We start from the raw sequence: 8,188 nt of genomic DNA, 5'->3' as shown, positions 1-8,188 counted from the left end.
GTCTGGTTGTCCTGCCCTGCGACCATCCCTGGTGCAGCTACTCAAGAAGCAATCCAGAGAACATGACGAGGATGCTTCAGGAGCATCTGCTCGCAGCGCCAGGTAAGAGACAAGTCAGAGCCGACCCCCAGACCAGGGTGAATCTCCCAGTAACTCCCCCAAAACCCCCCAGCAACCCCACATGCTTCTCCCAGGTATGGGTGTGTAATGAGGCCTGTCTTTCCCTGTGGGTTGTAGGGTGTTGGTTTAATCTGCGGGGTGCAGTTTATCCTAATTAGCTTGTTGTGGAAAGTTAACTTTGCTTGACATGTTTTTATAGCTCTACAATCTCTCTTTTGTATCTCTTGGCCTTTAAAAGTCGGCCACTGGGCAGAATGGCTGCAGCTCCTTCCCCTGGTCTGGAACAGGTACAGATAATTTTAGAACTTGATTTATGTGTACGGAAAGGTCCGTATGAATATATAGTCTTCACTCACAGCAGCTGCTGCCTTTATTGTTACTGCTGCTGTGGTGGATTGCTACAGCTCTTCTGTCATTTGTTAAGTAATGTAAAAAAAAAAAAAAAGCCAAACCCAGGGATAATACTCTGCAATTTGCTTGTAAAACAGTGTGTTTTGGGAGTTAATAAAAATGGTGTAAACTATGCCTTGGAGGACTAACTGATCTGTTGTATTTTTATTAACCGGAATGAAACCAAAGATCACTCTGAGTTGTATTTTCTGTTTATAATTTACAGGTCTATTTTACTTGTCCTTTAATAACACAACTGCTATAGTTGTGACAAAAAAGGACCCTTCTGAGCATGAATAAACACAGAAGAAAACAGTTCTCAGGGAAAGAAAGCTCACAGAAAAAGAAAAAAAGTAAGTTCTACAGAGTCACGGAAAGGCTCCAGTAAATGTTTAAGGTTGTAAGCTTTATGTTTGTCTTTTTTTTCCCCTTAAAGATAAATAGAGTTTGGTAGTGAGAAGAGGAAGTGCATTTAAGTGTACACAGCAGAGGAAATTAAAGTCTTCAGAGCTTTCTGTGAAGTATTTAATCTGTTCTGCGCTGAGTTGTACACGGACCAAGCGCAAGGGCCGGAGCTTAAATGCAACTCCTAAACCGATGGAGGAAGATGAGTGCACGGGCCCCAGGTTAGGCTTCTTGCTGTTTTTTCCTCTCACAGCTTAGCTGTTCTCACAGCAGCCTGATCCAAGGCAATGCAGCTCTGCTCTATCAGAGCTGATCTTGAGCACAGGCAGCCACGGGAGGGGCTCGAGGTTGCAGAGCCTGTTGGTGCACTTAACCTTGACAAAATGTAATCAAGATGGTCAAGCTTCTTTCTGTAAGCTTTTGAGGAATTCACCAAAAGCTTGTACAGGTCTCCAGCGCTTCTGTTTCTAAGGCTGTTCTGCGAGGAGCCGGGCTCTTCCCTGCAGACTGCCTGGCAGTTTATACTTTGATGAAAACCAGCCGTTGACTATGAAACCACAAGACATGGAGGCAGCTTTCTCTAGCCCTAGGCCTGCCAAAAGGAAAGATATCTTGCTATACGAAGAGAAATACAGCTAAAATTGCATATCTAAAACTGCTCTTGTCTTCATCCTCTGCTAGGGGACAGCTCTGCTCTTATTTGTCTGCGGCAGCCGATGCCATTTCGGAAGTAAACTATGATTATGGTAGAGGCTTAACTTTGTGTAAGAAAGTTTGAGTAGTAATGAAAGGCTTTCTTTCAACAGGACAAGGCAGGCAGTGAGGTCAGTTGTGGATATTCCTCTGGGGTTGTTAAGTTTTGTCATCCCTTTGATTACCGGTCTTTTGACTACATAATAGAGGATAATGCTCAGAAAATATACCTGGTGCCCATAGCAGCTCTGGAGAAAGAAAAGGCTTCTCCAAACAGGAATATCAAATCCTTAGAAACTCCATTACTAGAAGTGGAAATGAGGGATGTTCACCAAATGACAGATTTCAATGAATGTGAATCTTGTGCTTTGTCTTCCAAACCCCTCAGAATGTGCTGTGCTAAAAGAAAAAGAATCCTGCTTCTTCCTGAGCTGGAGCAACATGAGTCTGTCAAGTCTCCTACAACCTCCTGGGATCATCAGCCTTGTTCAGGAAGCGCTGAATGATACAAACAAGTGCTTTATTTATAGAAGGCTTGGGTTAATTTTTATTCCAGTATATCATTGATGCAAGGTACTTCAGAAGATGCAGCTTGATTTGCTATAAACTTAATTCACACAGAACAAAAATTCCTGGAAAATGATTATTTGACTAGTTGCACAAAATATGTGTCTTTCTGACCCCAGAGGTGTTGAGAAGGAGGGTCTGCAGTGATGTTCCAGCTGTAGGAGTAGAGTATTTCCGCTGAAGCTACGTCTGAGGAATATGGAAGGTCTAACTAGCTGTATTGTACAATCTGAGCTGAGGTTTTGTGGTAAAACCCGTAGTGACAGTGCTGAGAGGGGTAGGAGCTCTGAAAACTTACTCGTTCTTGACAGCAGCTGGTCTAAACATCAGGCTTGAATTACACCCTGCTGTTGAAATGACAGTTTGGAGGGCCAGCTAAATTCACCAACAACTGTTTTCTGCTTTCCCTTTTACAGCTATGACTTTCTCAAAATTTTTTTGGCTTTGAAAAAAATGATTTGGTGTAAAAAGAGCTGTTGATCTCCTCACCTTTATAATCTTTTGTCTGGTACACTGTTCTCTGATCCTGGCGAATACCTTCATCTGTGGTAAAAAACAATATTGGTAAAGATCTGATCATAAAACAATTTTCAAAGACTCCTTTGGTTATACACACCCTTGGGTAACCTCCTCTGCTAACTGTGAGGTCCTTTTCTAAACTGTCTCCAAAAACAGCCTTCCAGAGCCTCAGTGAGCTGGAGTTCATCGCCTCAGGGCTGGTACTTATAGCTCTTTGAAAGGCACAGCTGGAGTAAGTGTGGTAACTACATCTACACAACAAGGCATATTGTGGGCTGTGAAATATCATCCTATTCTAGTTTAAATTTCTGCTGAAGAGCCTCAGCTTGTTTTAGCAATGGAGCTTGTTTTAGCTTGACATGATAAAGACATATTTAAAAACTTTTCCTCCTTGCTGGGTATCCTTTGAGGTGTTTTTTCCTTTGGCAAAAAAGGTTTTAAATATCTTGGAAACTTCGCCTCCTGTTCTGTCTTCTATGCCAAGGCTGGGTATATTAGATACCCAGCATATTAAAAGCATAATTAAATTTGTCACTGTTAATATGTACTTAAAAACAGGGCTGTAGGTGGAGAACAGTTGTATATCCAACACTGCGCTCCTCGTTAGAAAGAAACAACTCATTTTCTTTTAAAATGTATGTGTGCAGCTGTGGAGAGCACGGCAACACAGCTCTCGGAGCAGGACAACTATTTGTCTTATTGAGGCTTTACTCTGCTCCTTGGCTTCTTGAAACCAAGAGTTACCCCTCTCAAACTCCCCACTGCATCAGGTCTGTAATATATATATATATACATACATGTATTTTTTTTTTAACATCCAGACCTGCAAAGACAAAACCATTGACAGTTTTGCACACAGAAAGCTGCTATAACATATTTGTTAGCCATGTACAAACCTACAGTATTTCCCATCGAGTGGGTCCCCTGTTCAGCATTTATCTCCCTCCGTACTACTCTGCGCATTTCAGATTTAAATTGTCTTAAACAAAAATTACCATTTCAGATGGAGGCTCGTGAGTTCTCCCTGCCAGAACAAAGTACCTGTCGGTTATTTTTAACAGTCCAAGCCCGTTTCATGATTTTTAAGCTCCGATATTTGTGTGGTTTCAAAGCAACACCTCCTGGCAAGCCGTGGTATTGCTTGTGCAAGCAGGGAGACCTTCCTCTTGGATTGATACACGACGAAACAGCAAGACAGTGGAATGATCTGCAGCGATAGTCCCTCGTTGCTTAGCGTGCAAATCGCAGTGTGAGTGACGTGGCTGTCAGGACTTCCACTGGGGGAGAAATAAAAGTGGGGAGTGTGTTTCAAAATTTTTTAAAATGAGAGCAAATATAAGCACTTAGTGCTCGCATACAGGTATTGCTGCCTTTTTTTTTGTTTGTTTATTTATACTACACGTGCTGGATTACAGTGGACAATATCACCAAAAGCAATGCGGGACTTCATCCAAAAAACTGAAGCCAGCAAACAAAGGATGCTGGCTGTCATCCCCAAAAACAGTAATATGGACATTAGTGTTCATCTTTGCCCTCTTAATTTACTCCCTTCTCTATCCCAGTGTAAAACTGGCTGGCAGAAAATAGAAGTGTGAATGGAAATTCAGAACAGTTTCAGAAAGCTTCATTAATGTTCAAAGTATCGCATTCCCTTAGTGCTAAAGCAATGCGTCTGTCCTTATAAGCAAATGAAAATACTACAAAAGACATGGAAGCATCACAGAAAACCACTGAAGAACAAGATTACAGTCTCCTTATTCACAGCATCTACACGTGGTTTAAGGTACTATTGTGCTGTATTAGCGTCACCATGAAACAATCCAACACACTGGAATAACTCAAGGAATTGGACATGAAGAGCGCCAGGCAGTTTATACAGAAGACAGATATGATGTAAATGTTTGTATACTTATAATGAATAAAAGCAACACAAGTCATTGTAGAGGGCCATTTCTTGAAGGAGACAGTAAAACTGTCAATAATGATGATAAAAAGATATATGTAATCAATAAATCTTTCTGCTCTCCATTCCAGCTTGCTGGTTGATTTGTTGATGTACCACTAATGAAACTTTTCTGTCCAGTAGTGAAGTAGAATGTTGAAAGCATCTGTCAAAGTTTGGCACCTTAACATCCAGTTTGGCCACATAGGCTGCATCCTACTATCTTGAGAGAACTGGCTGAAAATCATCTGGCTATTGTGGCTGGTATCACTAAGTTTTCGAAAACAGGGGAAACCTCAGATTACAAGAAAGCCATTTCGTGGTTTGCCTGCCCTAACTGCAGTCAGCCACAAACCTGGTGCACTGCTATCCATGACAGCCCACACAGGTAATCGCACTGGCTGCTCTGGAGGCTGAGGACAGGCCTGGCTGGGGCCTGTCCCTTGTCCGAGAGTCCCGATTCTCAGCAGGCTGCCGGGGGCAGCTGGGATTCCCACACACACTCCGCTCGGCCCAGGTCGCCTCTGGCCCGCGGGGAGCCCCTCAGAAAGACCCGAGGTGGTTCGGGGCTGGCGCTGCCCACCGTGAACTGCCGCCTCACGGCCTCCCGCCCAACGGCCTCGCGCCCCCTCACGGCCTCCCGCCCAACCGCCGCCCGCGCGCCGCTGCGCCTGCGCGCCCCGCTACCCGCGGCGGGGCGGAGCGCGGCCCCGGAAGTGAGGCGGGAGACGCGAGGCCGGCGCTGAGCGGGGCGGTGCTGCCGGCGCCGGACGCGGTGCCCAGGTAACGCAGCGGGGGCGGCGGGGGCGGCTGGGCCCGGGCCCTCCTGTCTCTCAGCGGCCCAGGCAGCCGGGAGGGTCGGCGCGGGCAGGGCCCCTGCGCCGGGGGTCGCCCCTGAGGTGAGCGGCTCCGGCGGCCCCTCAGCCGCCGGCCGCTGTCCGAGCGTTGGGCTCCTCTCCCCTCGGGACGGCCACCGGTGCTTCCCGGGTGAGCCCCGGGCGCGTAGGGGTGCGGGCTGCCGCCCGCCGCCTTGCTGAGCGCGTCCCGGGGCTCCCTGGTGTCCATTCTGCTTTGCACGGGCCGAGCCAGGTTTTGTCCGCTCCTGTTCTGAGGCGCGTAGCTTCCACGCTTGCTTATTTAAAAAAAAAAGGGGGGGGGGGGAGTTTTGCGTATTTTAAAAAAGAAGTTAGAGTTGTATCCGTGGCACTAGCTGTTTCTCAGCCGTATAAAGAAGCGAGGTGTTGGTTTGGTAATGCCTATTTTGAGGCAGATGAACAACCGCCGGGTATTATCTCCTCTTCCCGGGAAGGAGGAAGCGTTTAAGTAAATCTCCAGACAGAATCTGAAGCAGATCATTATTGACTTAAGACTGTGGTGTCTATCGTAATCCTGGCTGAGCAAAACGTCCCAGAGGCTGTTGACAAAAAAAAAAAAAAATCAGCACAATCTTCTATGGTTATGTGCCCCATTCAATAAAAAAAAAAAAGAAAGTGTAGTAATTTTGATGCTTCTCTCATCTGGCAGTAGTTTGGGAGAGTGAAAGGGATGGCCTTAGTGGACGCTTCACTTGGACTATCTTTGGCTTAGCCCAATAGAGTGAAACAAAGTGATAACTGTGAAGGAAGACAGCGTCTTGCCTGCTGTCCTGGTTTCGGCTGGGATAGAGTTAATTTTCTTCCTGGTAGCTGGTACAGTGTGTTTTGGATTTAGCGTGAGAATAATGTTGATAACATCCTGATGTTTTAGTTGTCGCTAAGTAGTGCTTATCCCAAGTCAAGGATTTCTTAGTTTCACATGCTCTGCCAGCAAGCAGGTGCACAAGAAGCTGGGAGGGAGCATGGCCAGGACAGCTGACCCGAACTAGCCAAAGGGATATTCCATACCATGGAACATCATGCCCAGTATATAAACTGGGGGGGAGTTGGCTGCGAGGGGCGGATCGCTGCTTGGGCATCAGTCAGCGGGTGGAGAGCAATTGCATTGTGCATCACTTGTCTTTTCTTGGGTTTAATTTCTCTCTTTTTGTTATATTCCTTTTCATTACACTTATTGTTATTATATTTGTATTATTATTGTTATTATTAGAGTTTTTTTTTTTAGTTTAGTTATTAAACTGTTCTTATCTCAACCCATGAGTCTTACTTTCCCCCCCCCCCCCCCCCCCCCCCCCCCCCAATTCTCCTCCCTGTCCCACTGGGAGCGGGGAGGAGTGAGCGAGTGGCTGTGTGGTGCTGAGTTGCTGTCTGGGATTAAACCACGACACCTTCTTATAGGGAGAGGCAGTTCCCAGGGCAGAATCTAGTACCTCTAGCTTATTTTTGCTAAATGGATGGAGATGCATATAAGTAACACTTGCAAGCATAGTACAATGAAAATAAAATGTGTAGAGAAGGTGGATAGGAACCTGTCAGCCTCCTTTCTCATTTGAGCTTTGTGGGAGTTTTGCTGCTGGAAATACTAAGACCTTGTTGTGACTTCATTTGCAGTTGTTCTTTTATCCTCTAGTTTTACTAGTTCAGAGATAGACTGGTCTTAACATACTGATCTCATTCTCAAAGCAGAGTGAAAAAATAAAGATAAATACTTTCTGCATTCACTCTGAGATGGATTTGAGTCCTGATCTGATTGCACCAAGGAGGTATTTGAGATGCAAAAGCTTACATTTTTGTGGTGACTGTATTTATCAGTAAGCGTGGCGTTTCAAGACAGCAGGTTTAAGACTATGTTGCTGCTGAAAAGGGTGGCCCTGTGCACCTCTCTTCCAGCCCTCTGATGGTCTATTTTCATTGCCTCTCGTGCGCAGGTATAAGTGGTTGTGTGGTTGGCTGGATTCATCTGCCAAACCGGCCAGCAATTAGCACCATACAGAAAGCGAACTGATGGAGCTGACTGTGTGTCTGTACTAATGCCAGTGTATATAACAGGGAGAGGCAGGTCCACCCATTTAGGCAGTGTCATGGATCAAAATCAGTTAAGCTGCTTGTGAAAGTGTTCCCTGAGGCTGCACTTCCCTGGAGAGGTGAGCGGGCCTAGTCTTTGTCATTTGTTTTTGTGGTGTTTTGTTGTTGTTGTTGTTTTGGTTTTGTTTTGGTATTTTTTTAGATGAAAGCTGTGCAATACTGTCTGTCTCCTTATTTCATGATGTGGCTAATATTCTCAGCCCCCCTCTGCCCCCCCTCTTTTACAGTAGAAATATTTTTATTTTGTTTCCTGAAAAAGTTTACTTTTGGGTGATGAGCAAACTGGTACGTATGGAGGGTTACAAATGTAGAACTGGAGAATTTTTAGAAATTTACCTGTGGTGATTATCACCAATAACTCCGCTGGAATCATTGCTAAAACAGATGTTCAGTTTTAGAGAACAAAAGCAGTTGTTGCTAAATATAAAGATGGAAGTACTAGCAGTAAATAAAGAAATCACATTTAGATGCAAAAAACAGGTGGATAAAGAATTGAAACAGAAGTAGTAAACGAAAAATTGCTCTCAGTTGCTCACTTTTGGTCTGAACTGTATTTGAACGGCTGTTTCTGACATCAGAAAGATCTGTCCAA

At 44.9% G+C, this 8,188-nt stretch overlaps 1 protein-coding gene across 2 annotated transcripts in view; it reads left to right on the top strand.

The window, feature by feature from the left end:
- The first annotated feature begins 5,366 nt into the window (after nt 1–5,366).
- MAP3K13 (mitogen-activated protein kinase kinase kinase 13) overlaps nt 5,367–8,188 on the top strand; it is an 82,217-nt gene continuing 79,395 nt past the window's right edge. For both annotated transcript variants that reach the window (XM_050902497.1, XM_050902498.1), the window contains exon 1: nt 5,367–5,419. The gene's annotated coding sequence lies outside the window, so the exon portion shown is untranslated. The remainder of the gene's footprint in view (nt 5,420–8,188) is intronic.

This window comes from Gymnogyps californianus, chromosome 10, assembly GCF_018139145.2.
Source record: "Gymnogyps californianus isolate 813 chromosome 10, ASM1813914v2, whole genome shotgun sequence".
Lineage (NCBI taxonomy): Eukaryota > Metazoa > Chordata > Aves > Accipitriformes > Cathartidae > Gymnogyps > Gymnogyps californianus.
This window is presented reverse-complemented; position numbering and strand designations above follow the sequence as displayed.